Source organism: Arachis ipaensis, chromosome B6 (assembly GCF_059453495.1).
Source record: "Arachis ipaensis isolate K30076 ecotype BB chromosome B6, ASM5945349v1, whole genome shotgun sequence".
Classification (NCBI taxonomy): domain Eukaryota; kingdom Viridiplantae; phylum Streptophyta; class Magnoliopsida; order Fabales; family Fabaceae; genus Arachis; species Arachis ipaensis.
In genome coordinates this window covers 83916477-83922553 of record NC_142441.1, presented here as the reverse complement: position 1 = coordinate 83922553, position 6077 = coordinate 83916477, and the positions used below count along the sequence as shown (strand labels likewise).

General features: G+C 30.3%; 1 long non-coding RNA gene across 1 annotated transcript; it reads left to right on the top strand.

The window, feature by feature from the left end:
* Positions 1–445: 445 nt before the first annotated feature.
* On the top strand, positions 446–3597 carry LOC107648249 (uncharacterized). Its single transcript, XR_015885768.1, has 4 exons — positions 446–662; positions 755–808; positions 886–1042; positions 3183–3597. It is a non-coding gene; the product is annotated as an uncharacterized LOC107648249 (long non-coding RNA).
* The last annotated feature ends 2480 nt before the right edge of the window (positions 3598–6077 follow it).

Genomic DNA, 6077 nt, shown 5'->3' with positions numbered 1-6077 from the left:
TATATTTTTAGTTTCAGGAATCAAATGCACATAATTATAATAATTTGTTCTAAAATAGATAATCAAATTAATTAAATAGTTCTATTTCTAATTTAGAGTAGATTAATCTTACTCTATGTATTTATCCCCTTAATGTATTATGTTATTATAAACTTTTATATCATGAGGGAGTTTTTGAGAATTGCATGATTAATGTTGTGTATAGAGAATTCTTTGATAAATTGAGATGATCAGATACTATTTAATCTGTAAACCCCGCTAAAATCGGTAAATTATTAGTTAGTAAATTAAATTTTAATTAGGAAAGTTAAAAATACAAAACTAATATCAAAATAGGATAGAGCTCATCGAAACGAGAATTTTGATACCAATTTCGATAATTTGGCCCAAAATCGGACCGGAAGGGCCGAACCGGTTGAACCGGGGCCCAAACCGGATCCATGGGTTCAACCGGGCCCCTAACATAAATGAAGCAGCAGCTTCATCTTCTCCATTTCACCACAGCAACGAAAAACACAGCAAGGGGGAGAAGAGAAGAAACCTAACCCTCACCATTCCTTCCAACTACCATAACTTCCTCATCCGGGCTCCGATTGCCGCACCATTCGCGGCCACGCGCTCAGCGCGTCGAGCTCTACCTTTCTATCCAAACAATTTCTCTGGTAAGCCTTCTATTGAGTTCAGAATCTCTATCCCTCTTTCTTTGGTAAACTTGAAAACCTATAGTGAATCTTGTCCAATTTTTGTGTTCTAGGTTCAAGTTAGATTCCGGAACTTGTGGGCTCAAGCTATTGAGCATATGGGTATGGTATGAACACCCTAACCCTAGCTCAATCTTGTTTTTGGTAATAGAGAACTGAATTGGAACATATATATGTGTATTAGGTGTAGTTTAAGAGGGTGTTTATGCATTGAACTTGAATTTGGATTACTTGGAGCTTTGTTGGTGACAAGGCTTGCTTTGGGGCTGTTTGATTGAGCTTGGAGGGGCTGTGATTTTATGTTGAGAAGCTGCCTTGGGTGAATTAAGTGATCGGCCAAGGTATGGTTTAAGTTTCGCACGTTTAATATTTACGGTGTTGTGAAAACTTAGGTTAGAGGAACCATAGAATAAGTTGGATTGTTTGTTGTAATTAATGATTAGCCTTGTAATGTTGTTAGAATAGATTTGTTAGTGAATTTATATATTAGAATTATGAGGTGTGAAAGCTATTAATGGTGTGCTCTTATATTTATTTATGATGGATTAGAATTGGTGTTTGTTAATAAGGATGTAGAGTTGTGTTGTGGTGGTATTGTATATGCTGTAACTAATTATGTAATGATCGGAATTGTATGAGACCAAGTTTGGGCTAAACTTGGGAATATAAGGAACTAAACTGGAAATTTTGGGACCTTTTTGTTAAATATACAATTTATGACAAATTTTTAAAGTTAGGTTGTTAAATCTGTCCAGCAGCAGAAAAGATCAAACAGGCAGCAACTTGTTTGTCTTGCTGCGACTTTTACGAGTTGAGTTTTGGAGCGAAACCAATTTTGTTATAAAATTTGATTAACTTGCTTTATTTCTCTAAAATTTCAAAATTTTAAGAGTTGAGGATTGGGAGCTGTGAATTTTTGAATATTGGTGGTCAAAACTAAAAAGAAACAGATTTCAGCAAGCTATGCATCAACTTCCAATGCTTGTAACTCTTAGAATTAAATAGAAATTGGGTTGCAACCAAGACACACTTGGTTTTGGATGAGCTAGGGGTTCTCAAATCAAAATTTAGCTTATTTGGAGTTTTGTAATAAAAGTTATTCCAATTGAAAGGTACTAAACTTGTTGGTTTTTAAAACAGATTTTGTCTCATTTTTACTTAACTTCCAGGTAATGTAACTTTTTCATTAAAAATGGTATTGACTCAGAACCAATTGAGAAAGAAACCTGGATGAGTAAATTTTAACTACATTAATTTTCAAAGTCATTGGATTTAACTTGTATTTTATATTGAATTTTGAATATCACATGCTGCTGCTGTTTTTCTGGTTTTATGCACTGCAGAGCAGTCACGGTTTTTCCTTTATTTCTGAGGCTAGAAAAATCAGAAAATTATGATATTTAGTTTGTTAGAAATTTTATTTCAATATGAACGCCTGGACATAAAGTTTGTGCAATTCCGAGTTCATTTGCTATATTAGAAACAGAAAAGAAAATAGAGTGTCGAGGATGTCTTAGTGATAGTCATGAGTTCGAGAAGTTAAAGTTCAATCCTCGTGTGATGTGATTGATTTAATGTTAGAGTTGGGTTGATTTTAAGATTATTAGATATTAAGAAGGATGAGAAGAGTTTGATAAAAAGTTTGGTCAGGACCCGGAAAGGGTAATCAAGTTGAATTATAAGGGAATGACGATGAAAAATGTGAAAGGGAGGTTGTTAATAAAAGGAGTTAATATGCCATGACTTGATGAATGATTAAATAATGATTATGACTATGAAATGGCTTTTGAATAATGCTATCTGAGATACGAGTTCCCTAGGTAAGAGCCGTGGCTCGCCATCACGTGTTCCAGGTTGAATCTCGATACTCTGTTGACCCTACGTCGTAAGGGTGACCGGGCACGTATAAATTCCCGGGTATGGATAGCCCCCATTGAGTGATTTTATGAAATATGAATGTGAACTCTATGCATAGACTCTTGGGGATGCGCGACGGGGGACAGTCTAAGGTTTTCGGACTTGTCGGGTTGGCTGGATAACCGACAGATGGGCCCCATCAGCCATAGGACAGGCATGCATCATATGCATTTGTTTGTATTGATTGCTATGCATTTTTTTGGGTATGCCTAATTGATATATATTACCTGCTATTTGTTATACTTGCTATTTGTACTATTTGATCATTACTTGTGCGTGAACTTGTTTGGTTGCTTGTTTCTGTTACATTCTGAATGATGAAAGGATGGAGGAAACGGAGGAAATGGTTTGGTGTTAGGTTAAGCTTGAACTTGAGTAAGTTAGGCAGATTTAGAATACCTACCCCTATTTATGGTTTCTGTTTAGTACTTAAGTTGGATAATTGAATAACGGAGTTCTATGATTGCCTATGGCATTCTCAGGACCGTATTTCTTATGCGCGTGGCACTTTTACCATGCTGAGAACCTCCGGTTCTCATTCCATATTGTATTGTTGTTTTTCAGATGCAGGTCGAAAGGCTCCTCGCTAGACGTCTGGATCTTGGGAAGCGAAGTAGTCCTTGGGTGTATTTTGGTTTTTGGTTGTATATATGTATATATTTGTTTAGCTTACTCTCCAAGTAACTTGTGTATGCTGCTCCTCTTAGAGGATTAGGGAGAGATAGGAGTTTACTTTGATGTTTTGGTGTATTTTGGGGATACTTAAGTATGTTTATATGTATATATATATATCCTCCGGCCAGCCTTAGCTTCGCAGGCTGAGTCAGGGGCTAGTTATGCTGTTACCTTGGCTTTCCTTTATCCTTCTGCTTATCTTTATCATGTTCCTATTAGGTCTCTTAGCATGCAAGTAATCCTATTCCTTGAGCGTTGCACTTTTTATTTTGGAATTTTGTTTACCCGTTTTGTTTCAAGGCTCCTAGTATATTATTTCTTTCAGTATTATATGTATATCTTTACTATTTAGAGGTCTATTATACCACACTACCTCTGTTCTACGACTTAAGTGTAAAACACTGTGTAGTAGGATGTTACATAATCAATTTGTATTTCTTTGTTGTTAATTATGTTTTTCATATTTTTTTGTAGTTGGATAGAAATTTTTATATAAATAATATTTAAATTTTATTTGATACAAAAATAAAGATACAACCTATAGATGTACAACAATCAATTTTAGAGACAAAAAATTGTATACACACATTTTCTCATAAAAATTAAGACATTGATTGATGGTATATTATGTCTTTTTCTTTAATTAATCAAATTATTTTGTGAAATTTCTTTATTATGTAGTATTATTTAGTATTCACATGAATAAAAAGAAATAAAGATTTAATTTAAAATTAAATATGTTAAAAATATATTTTTGTTAACAATATCTCAGATATAAATAAAATATTAAATATTTTTCGTACATCGTACACGTATATACACTAATTTATTAATTAAGACGTTGTTAGTCCTTATTGTTGAACTTTCGAATGAAGAGGTGGGGTCACATACATTGGTTGATCAATTAATAAAAAAGTTAGTTAAAGGTCAAATTAGTTCCTAAAAAATAGGTCATTTTTTAAATTCTTATTAATTAAATTAGTCCTTCAAATATTACAGATTAATTATTTTTTTCTTCTATCACTCAATTAATAATTTCCGTCAACGATTAATGATAAAAAACGTTTACTGATCAATAACATATATGACACATATCATATCTAATTGAACATTGAACAAATATGTTTATGAAAATCTATCAATTTAGTCCATTTTTTCAATTATATAAGCCATAATCCTAATATAACCTAACGACACTAAATTGATAAATTTTCATAAATATATTTGTTTAGTGTCTAACTAAATATTCTAGATATCATATATGATATAAGTTAACGTTCTATGTCATCTTCAATTGTTGACAAAAACTATTAATTTATAATTTTTGAAAAATTAATTTAATTAATAAAATTTTTAAAAAACAAATCTAAAGAATATAATGAACCATTTTTTAAAGACTAATTTAACTATTAATCTTATAAAAAAAATAGTTTGTTCGATTTAAGTCTGAGAAGTAGTTTCACTTTTTAATTGTATATAGTAGTAAGCAATGGATAACATATATATGTGTCATAATAGTACTTGTATTTTTAAAAATCTACAAAATTTCAATTCTAGACTTTTAAATTTTAAAAATTTTAATATTATGTTATAATATCACTTAAATCTTGAAAATTTAAATCGATAAAAAAAAAAAACATTAAAACTTAAGCTCTTGATACTTCTATAATATGCATTGGATAATTGTCAATGGTTTAGTGTTTCAGTGTTGTCTCTAGATAAAAAAACCTCAAATAATAAACGTATAAATTTATTTAATAATTAAGATAATAAATATTTTTATGTTTTTTCAAAAAGTAAAAACAATAGAAATAAGACATTGAAAAAAAATATTTCCATACTTTTTCTTATTATTTTTTAATTGTCTTTATATATCTTTCTTGTTTCGCTGTCTTTATAATAGATTTGTGTTCAAAAAACAGGTTTTCCAAACAGTGGATATCATTAACTCAGCATCACCAATTGGCTCATCATTATTGTAGCATTGTCTGGCAGTTGGCAATGGGTATAGTAATAACAACGGTCACAAGAATAATATGAAGGCAGCTACTCCTATAAAGATGCTAAAAATATCTTTTCATGATGATTCTTGTTTAAAAGTGTAACTTATTTATTTTGCAACACTTTAAATAAAAGTAACACTTTTACTTCAAATAAAATCAAACCCTACAATTTATTATCCAATGATCAAAATGATATATTTTCACATGATGACAATTATTAAATCTTCATTAGAGTAGCCACCTAATAAGAAATATGGAAACTAAAATATGAACCTTAAAAAAGTGAAAAAATAAAGACAAGAATCCAAAGAATTGATCCTAGCTTAGCTGTTTGAAACACCTTTCACTGTTTCCCATGCTAACTTGTACTCTCTAAGACTCTCTAACCACATGCGTCGCGTGTTACCTCTCTTTATCAATTTTTAATATTTTTTACTTGACTGAATTCTAGTGTATACTCTAAAAATTACGGCGACTTAAAATCACATTTTTTTAATATTTTGATGGTAACTTTTTAAATAATATTTTTTAAAAAAATATTATATAATAATAAAAATATTATTTTAATTTTAATAATATATTTTAAAATATTATAATTACCGTAATTACTATAATATAATCAGGATTTTTTTATATAAATTAAATAAATATATTATTTACGGATATAAACAATTTGCAGTATTTTTATGAAATTGCATCGTATTATTTATTTTATTTATATTATAGACGAAATACGTTACGACAAATTATTAGCAGTTATAAAAGAATATGCAACCCCTTG